This window comes from Notamacropus eugenii, chromosome 2, assembly GCF_028372415.1.
Source record: "Notamacropus eugenii isolate mMacEug1 chromosome 2, mMacEug1.pri_v2, whole genome shotgun sequence".
In the NCBI taxonomy this organism is placed as follows: Eukaryota; Metazoa; Chordata; class Mammalia; order Diprotodontia; family Macropodidae; genus Notamacropus; species Notamacropus eugenii.
In genome coordinates, this window is record NC_092873.1 from 244,939,089 (window position 1) to 244,948,665 (window position 9,577).

Consider the following 9,577-nt stretch of genomic DNA (forward strand, 5'->3'; position numbering starts at 1 on the left):
TTATTTAAAAGAAGTAGGTGAGAGCCACAGTGTGGAAGGTTTTAAATGCCACAGAAAGAAACCTGTCCTGTATTACTTCCTGGGAGCAAAGAAGCATAAGTTGTTGTGTGTCCAAAGAAGGTCAAACAGGATAATGACAAGAGACAATGCTGCAGGAGAATCAGGAACCTAACTTAGCATAAGGTCAAATGCATAGTATATGCTCAATAAATCTTTTTTTTTTAATTTTTTGACATTTTGGAAAAGAAAAAAGCAGAGAGGAAACATGATAGTTACCTTTTAGTATTTAAAGGGATGTGTTATGATTGGGAAATTGAATAGTGCTTTTAATGTCCCCAGTCTTCTCTCTAAAATAAAACCCATCTTCAGTGATGTCAGTCAGTGGGAGTAGGACTTCCATCTCCTTCTGTGTAATTTGGAGGGTAATCTCCAGTCTTCAGAGGGAAGAAAAATTGTGAAATGGGACATCTTTTTTAATCATCTGCTTTTTATTCCACGTTCCACTTTTCTGTAGTCCAATCTGTAGACATTTTGGAAGAGTGATGCCTTTTACTCAATGATGATTGTTCCCATGCCTGATCATACCCTACATATCCCAGAGATTCTGAATTCCTGTAGGTTATCATTAAAATACATTCCCCATCCCCACTACCCAATTTCTTATTTCCATTCCCTTCAACCCTCCTACCCCCAAAGTCAAACCAAATACCACCCAGTCTTTTACTGTGCCCTCTGGAATGTCTGCTCTATAGGCAACAAAGTTCCCTTCATCCTAAATCTTTTCCTCTCCCATTACTTGCATCTTTTAGCTGTTACTGAAATTTGTCTTCCCACTGATGACACAGATTCCATAATCACCCATTAGAAAGGGTGCAACTTTCTAAAGTATTGGCTGAATCTTCATTCACTCCCCTTAATTTACTGGTTGAGAGTTGGAATACCTTTTCCTCCCCATTACCATTTCAACGTTCTTTCTCTGTCTCCACCAGTCAGTAATATCTCCTCCCTTTGAAGTTCATGTAATTCATATTTGCCACCCAATTAAAATCCTGCTAACTAATCTATAGACTTCCATATCACTTCTCTTCCTTCCCCATTCCTTCCTTATATCATTGAGTATGGTAACTGGCTCACAATTTTCCTCTCCTCCTCAACTTTTACCTTCATTCTTGTGGATGTCAATATGTATATATATTCACTCTCCCTCAAGTACCATCACCACTCAATTTCTCAACTTACTTCCTATGACCGACTCCTCCCATGATCCCTCTTTGATCTTGCCATAAACCATAAATATATCATCTACATATTCAAGAATTCGGAAATTTCTTATTTAACCATAATCTATTAGCTTCCACTGGCAGGCCCCAGGTCTGGAAAGATCTCTTTCCTTATCTCTGCGCACTGGCTTCCAGGACTTCTTTCAAGTTGCAGCTAAAATCTCACTCTTCACAGGCAACCATTCCCAACTCCTCTTAACACTAGTGCCTTCCCTCTCTTAATTATTTCTTATTTATCCTGTTCATGGCTTGTGGGTGTGTGTATAAATATATACATACATATGTGTATGCGTGTATGTATGTATGTATATATGTATGTGTTTGCTTGTCTCCCCCTATTAAATTGTGAGCTCCTTGAGGGCAGAGACTAGTCTTTTTCTTCTTTTATATCATCAGTGCTTAGCCTTGCACATAGTAGGCACTTAATGTTTACTTACTGACTGACTCTTAAAGACCAATATTTTTCCTGAATGAATCACAAAATATTATATAGACTTCAAAGAATTAAAGAGGGTAGGTGACCCAAAACATAATAGAGAATGGATATAAGTAGTTGAAACATCTTACCAATGATCACTTTCATAGATGTGTCACAAAAGATATTCGAGAAAAAAAAAGAGCTGGCCTTTCTTGGAGCAAGAGTAAAGGCATCAAATGGACAAACTACATGCTTGACAAGCATTTAGAGAATGCCAAAAAATCTAGAACTTCCCTAGTAAGTTGACTGGACTATCTGTGGAAGACTTAAATGAAAACATAGATAAGAATTGCACAGAATTAGAAGGTTTGGATGGGTTGTGATCTGCATAGAGTACCCACATCAATAAGATGACAGATTTGATGCTTCATGGAGATTTTCTTTCAGCAAACAGGCTTTTAGCATAATAAGGCATAGTAAGGAGAAAGGTCAAATGCAGGTCTAATCCTTCAGTTATGAAGTATACGTCCTACATGTTGTAATCTACATGAAGGACTGGTGAGTCTTAGTGAGAAGATATATGATGGAAGGGTCCTTTCCCTGCTTCAAATCATGGAGGGTCATTCTCTATTTCCCATCAATTTACTATGTGGTAATGAAAGACCTTTTAATTTGCTACTAAGCTAAAATGAAGTACGTATCAAAAGGATTAAAGGAAAGTTTTCTTTCCCCTCTGACAGCAATCAATGAAAGGATTGCTTAGAGTCTATGGAATGGAGAAGGCCCTGGGGCCCACTTGCCCCACCCCCAGTCACCATGTGGCCATGAATGCATGGCACTGACATTGTTCAACATTCATTGCATTTATTCTTTCCCGATATTAAGTGAATGAATATCTTAGAGAGACAGACCATATTATGACTTTGTTAGCTTCAGAAGATCATTAGAACTACCAAATGTCCAGCAAATGGAGCCCACAGGAGAATATTCCAGTCTTACAATGATACCCCTATCTGTTGGGGGTGGAAGCTCAATTCTATGTGGACAGTCTCGGGCGGGTAAAGGTGGGAACTTCTAAATCTTAGAGTTCTCATGAGGCCCCCCATAAAACACCAGGGAATCGAGGAGTGAGACCGAGGTATCTCGTGTATTTCCGCCTCTTCCCATGAGAAACGTGATGGGAGGAGCATCCCTGCCCTCGAGACTGACCCGGATCTGGGCACACCTATTGTTATCTAACAGGCACCGTATTCAGGTGCAAACTACACGGCCAGAGAGCTTAATTAGGGTCAGGAAAGCCTGAAGGCGCTCTTAGCGAGGGAGGGGCCCTTACAGGACAGAAGGTGCCTCTTCCCTTTTCCTCTCTTCACTCTCCCTTCCCCCTCTCTCCCCACTTCCACTTCTGCTTCCAATCTCTTACTGTAAGATCTTTGCCTCCTTGGGAGACTTCTCTCTCCCTCCTAAGAAAGAGTTCCCCCTGCACATGTAAGTGGGACCCTGAATAAAGCCTAACCCTTGTTCGACTACGGAAAGTCTCTTCTCTCATACGTTTACCCGGTTTGGCCAACCGAAGACCTGGGACAGGTAAGGTAAGACTCGGGTAGCCCTCAGGTCTCTAGGCCTGGCACCTATCCCCTCAATTTTATTCCTAGAATCCACATCAAAGTTGGACCAATCAGTGGAATAGGGATTGGCAGAGTGACCCCAGAGCCTATATATTAAATGGAGTATCCATGTCAAAGAGATCATAGATTCAATATTGTGCATAGGTTTCCTTCAAGCAAACAAGTTCTCACAAGTCAATGTTACCTACCAGCAAGTTCCTTGGTTCAAATTGCAGAGTCTGTGAGAGGACACCCAATCAATTTGATTGATACAATTTGATTCTGGATCAAGATAAGTTGCAGAGTCAAAAAACTGCATTAGCTATGGTCAAACAGGGATTTTGAGCATAGGAAATCTGTAACAACAATGTGGTAAAGTAACATTAAGGATCAATGGGGAAATCAATGGTTTAACTGCTCTTAGGTTGTTTCTGATGTTGCCACAGGGCTTTTCACATATGCCCATATCACTGAAGAAAGGAGAGGCCAGAAGATTCCTTCAGGGGGAAAATATTATGTGTTCCCCTAACGCAGAAATGGGAACAACATCTTTCTTTGGCTATATAGTTGAAATTGGCTGCCTTCCAGTATACCTGCTGGAGGCACAGTTGTATTCTCTTGCTGTTAGGTCTGTAGACAAAGGTCTCATTAACCAGCCACTTGGGTGCCATATACTAAGTTGGGTGGGGCTTCTTAGGCCCTATAGTCCTAAGAAATGGAGTTTGGATTTTTGCCTGCTTCATTTGTCCTTTTCAATTCTAGATGTGGATACCAGGGGGAAGTCCCTAGACATGAGCTATGTGGACCTTAGAGCCAAGATTCCCAGAAAATCTGGACAATTAAGGATTCCAGGACATAAGCCCAGGAATGCTTTGCACTTGGAATTTGGTGGTAATGTGATGAGTTAAACTGAGGCCCTAATCCCCTTTCCCTCCCCAAAGACTGAGGTAGTATTGAAAGGATTTATGGCTTCCAGGTATTGGGAAGGGGGATGTCTATATATTTGTTCTTATCATAATTTTGAAATAAATATTCCTTTGAAAAAGCTGATCTGATTGTTAAGTGGGTAAATGGAATTGAGATACCAGGGAACTAACTACAATTTAGGGAACATAATTGGTGGGAGTGTGAGTCAATGATGTGAACTAGACACTCCCCAGCACACTTAAGAGTACCAGAGAACACTAGGGGAGGGTAGAAATGTAGCATACTTGATCTTTAGGCAGTGGTTGCAAGGATAGACAGTGTTATAATATAATGAAAAGTATGATAGTCGTGGCCAAGTTATGACTATTAGGAAATGGAATGTAAAAAGAAAAAAAACATTAGCTATAATGATGAAATGGTTGATTTTTCCCTAGATTGACTGGAATGAAATTGATTGAAGGTGAAGTTCTAAAGTCTAAAAGGCTATGGCAGAAAATGGCCCTGGAACTATCCATGCAACTCAGATATAAATGATGGATATAGTAGGAGAGATATGGTCTGAGTTAGTCTGGTAACCCTTTCTCATTTTGTACAAGTAACCTTTGAAATACCTTTCAGGGGTTACCCACAGAACTTTGTGGAAAGAGGTGAAAAGACCAGTCTATTGCCTTGTTGTAGCAGTGGAGATCTGAGATAACTGGTGTGTGTGCATGCATGCGTGTGTGTGAGTGTGTGTGTGTGAAGTATTTTTTCCCCACAGTTCCCACCCTCTTGAGGGAATCCTAAGAAATAAGAGGAATTTTTTGGAGAATTCTCTCTATGTAATGTACTAAGCAATAAATCTTGGGGTGTAACAAATGATTAGTAATAGTAAGAAATGCTAAGAGAACATATAGATAAGAAAGAAATAATCATGATGAACTTACATGATTTTTCAAGAACAGGTCATATCATCCTACCCTGCCCATTTTCTGACAGAGACGTAAAGCACAAATTAAGCCCCTTTTTGATGTGACCACTGGGTTTTCTTAAACCACATGTTTGTAGCATGAGTTTGTTTCTCACTTTCTGAACTTGCGGTGTGTATGGGGTGGGGGAGGGAGGAAAGAATGCAAATCTGAAAATAAATTAATATTCATTTTTAAAAAAGAACAGATCATATCACATCATTTTTATTTCCTCTTATTGCAAAGTTATTGAACTGGTAAATCAAGCAAATGCTATTCAAAACAGTACCTACCTTCAAGGAGCTCACATTTTAATGGGGAATCCATAAGCAAGCAACTATGAAGTAATTATATACAGGATAAATAAGAAATAATCAAGAGGGAAGGCATGAGAATTAAGAAGGACTGGGAAAGGCTTCCTGTAGAAGGTGATAATTTTAGTTGAGACTTGAAAGTCAAAGAAGTCAGCAGGTAGAGGACAGGAGGGAAAGAATTTTTTCCAGACATTCTCTCCATGGAATAGTCAGTGAAAATGGCCAGAGTATGGAATCTCTTGTTTGAGGAACATCAAGTAAACCAATGTCTCTGGATTAAAGAGTACTTTCTCTCTCTCTCTCTCTCTCTCTCTCTCTCTCTCTCTCTCTCTCTCTCTCTCTCTCTCTCTCTCTCTCTCTCCCCATGCACTCACTATAAGGTGTAAGAAGATTGGAAAAGTTGGGAAGGAGTAAGTTTTGAATGCCCAAAAAGGGGTTTTTGTATTTAATCTTGAAGGTAAGGTGATAGGGAGCCACTCAAGTTTGCTTAGGTGGTGTGGTAGGGTGAAATTGTCAGACCTATGCTTTAAGAAAATCTCTGGTGGGTGAACAGAGGATGCTGGAGTAGGGAGAGATCTGTGGTAGACTGACTAATCAGAAGGCTATTACAATAGTCTGGGCAAGATGAGGGCCAACACCAGAGTGATGGCAGTATGAGAGGAGAGAAGGAAAAGTGTTAGAGAGATGTTGCAAAGATGAAATCAACAGATCTTAGCAACATATTGGATATGGGGATGAGGGAGAGTGAGGAGTTAAGGGTGACACCTAGATTGATAGCGTAGAAAACTTCCCTTGAGAGTAAGGGGGAAGTTTGCAGGACAGTGGATTTAGGAGGGAAGATTTGGATAGTTTGAGTTTACAATAGCTACAAGACATCCAGTTCAATATGTCTACTGCACATTTGGAGATGCAAGACTGGAAGTCTACTGAGAGATAGCCTAAGTAGATTTGAGAATCTGTCTAAGTAGATTTGAGAATCATGAGAATACAGATAATTATTGAACCCATAAAAGCTTATACATTAATAAGTGAAATAGTATAGAGGGAGAAGAGAAAAGAGATCAGGACAGAGCCTTGTTAGACACCTATGGTTAATGGGTGACTTGCATGAAGATTCCATAAAAGGAATAGTTAGATAGGTAGTTGGAAAACCAGGTGAGAATAGCATTCCAAAAACCTAGAGAGAAGATTGTTATCATACAGAAGAGACTGATCAACCACATAAAAGGCTGCAGAGGATCAAGGAGAACCAGGATTGAAAAAAAAAGTCATTGAATCAGACAATTTGTAACTTTGGAGAAAAAAGTTTCATTTGAATAAAAGCATCTTCTGCTGAATTTATTATGCACTTATGTAGTATGTGCTTCATAAATGTCTGTTGACAAACTGTGCCATCCTTCAAGCCCTTAAATGTTACTTTGGAAGCTTAGATAATTTTTTAGTTAGGGCTTATTATGACATTTGAGTTGTGAAGGGTGTTTCAGGATAATTGTTGGCTGATGAAAGGCGATAGAGCTGCCAGAGAAGAACATTTGTCATTGGTATATAGGAGACAATTTCTACACTACGTGAAAAGTTTGGACTAGCATGACTTCTGTGATTTGATGTTAACAGCTCAGTTCAGCCCAATGCAGGTCTTCTCCTCTGCCTTTCATTTCACAGAGTTCACAACTTCTGTTCGAGAAAATTACTGTCTATGGATAGAAACCCAAGAAGCATCTGTTGATACTGAATTCAAAACTGTAAATAATTATCTTTTATTGGGCAATTCAATTGTTTTTTGTAATTGAATGTTCTCCAGTGTTAATGATACTGACTCAATACATCCATGTTGTAGAAGATGTAAAAGTTCGTATAGATTGGTAGAGTGAAGAGACACTATTGTATATGTAAGCTTGTGGTGATTTACATGTTTATAACACATTAATCAGATATAATCCCACCCAGGGAAATTTACAAACGCTTCAAACTACATGAGTCAAGACAGAAGAAATTTTTTGGATTTTCTATTTAAAAAATAATCATGGAATGAGTTAGAAATGCAGTTTTTATAAATTAATATCATAGAGATTATAGGGATTCCAGAAATCATCAAGTCCAAGCTATATTTTAAGAGGAACCCTTTTATTACCTCATCAGCAAGTGCTCATCACCTAGTCTTTTCTTGGAGATCTTCAGTAGCAGTGAGCTCACTATTTTAAGAGACAGTCAATTCATTTTTGGATGGACTTTAATTGCTATATTGACCTGAAATCTATCTTAGATGCAATAACTCTACTTATGACTGCTGGGGAAAAGTTTAATAAATCTAAACATTAACCACTGTCATAACCTATGAAATATTTGAGTTAGGAAATAAATTTTATAATAGCACCTTAATTTTCTAATGTGTACAATATGCACATTTTCCTCTTGGATCTTTTTTCTTTCTGACTTCATTAGTGAAAATTCATTGGAGTACAAATTAAATTTTAGGAAAAAGAAATTTTGACAGGTGGGTTAATGACACTTGTAAGATTAAATGAATTCTAATTTCATCACTTAGTTCCTTGACTTTTATCATTTCTCAGTTCAATACTCTGTATATCTATAAATTATAGTCTTATAAAATTGGACTTACACTGATGAATTTTTTAGATGGCATGATCCTAGAAATTAGGGACCATTCAATTTAACCACTTGGTAGCACTGAACTATTACCTTACCTGTGAGCACTTCATAAACCCTACTTTCATGAATAGAAATAATCATTTAAAATGGTATTATGACACCATTAGCTGCTAAACCAATATTGCTAGATCACAGATCTGACTTTGTCATACCTCTTCTCTAGAAACTCTGATTGTTCTTTCTTGCCTCTAGGATAAAATAAAAACAATTCAATTTGGCATGTAAAGCTCATTATATTTTAGCTCAAGCATATCTTTTCTGACTTATTATGCACATCCTTCACACATTGAATATTGCAACCAATAAAATTCCTCCTTCTGCTTTCATGCTTTTTGACTAATAGTCTCTTAGACTTGAAATGTATGTGCTCCTTTGTCATCTACAATTTGTAGGATCCTTAGCTTCCCTCAGAATTCAAGCGTTCCCTCCGATCAGAAGCCTATTTTGCTTCCCCATCCACCTCGATTGCTAGTGCTCTTCCTTCAGAAGTTATATTTTTAATTATTTTGCATATATTTTGATTTATTTCTCTGTGTATATATTGTTTCCCTTCAACAATCCCCTTAATAATCAATGAACATTTATTGAGAGAATATCTACATAAATTTTGATTGCATAGAACTTTCAAACATCAATAAATAGCACATAGTGGGAGAGTGTGCTTCAATTACTATGTTTATAAAAAGTATCTTGATTGAATGACTCTAATTTTATGTAAATCACATGCAGAAATTTTATAGAACATTTCCCCCAATACTTGACAGGCACTATGGTGTAGAAGAAAGGGTGTTTGGATTTAAATTTTATAAAATTGAATCAAAATTCTTCACCTATCACTTGTAGTTGTGTGACCTTGAACAAATCACTTAATCTTACTAGATCTCACTTTTTTTCACATGGAAAATTGGGTTAGATTTGAGGAATGGTAGGGGTCCCTTCTAGGTGCAAATCTATATCGTTTTGTTCTTTGAGTATGGGAATGATTTAGCTTTGATTTTAGAAAAACAAGGTTTTTCATAGATCACTCCTTACAGAGATACTTTTTAGAGGAGACCAACTAGTAGTATTTCTCACATGACTTAACCTGAATTCTTTTTTCACATCAGAAAAAATCCTCTACTAGGTTTGCTGCAACCTAAGATATTAACGTAAGTGGCTCTCACTCTATCCCTTGACATTTTCTTACTAAATGATTTCTGATTGCTTACTCAGGCATATTGTGCCTTTACAATTGCTTTGAATATGTCCTATCTTTGCTAAATCAAATCTGTAAAGTTCACTTGCAATTTAACATGATTTCTGAGTCATCTTGGCATTTTGACTTCATAAGTGTAAACTGAAGACTGCATTTACTGGAAATATCTTCTAAAAAAAAATGAAATATGCCAGATCCCTGATCTACAGACACTTTATAAAA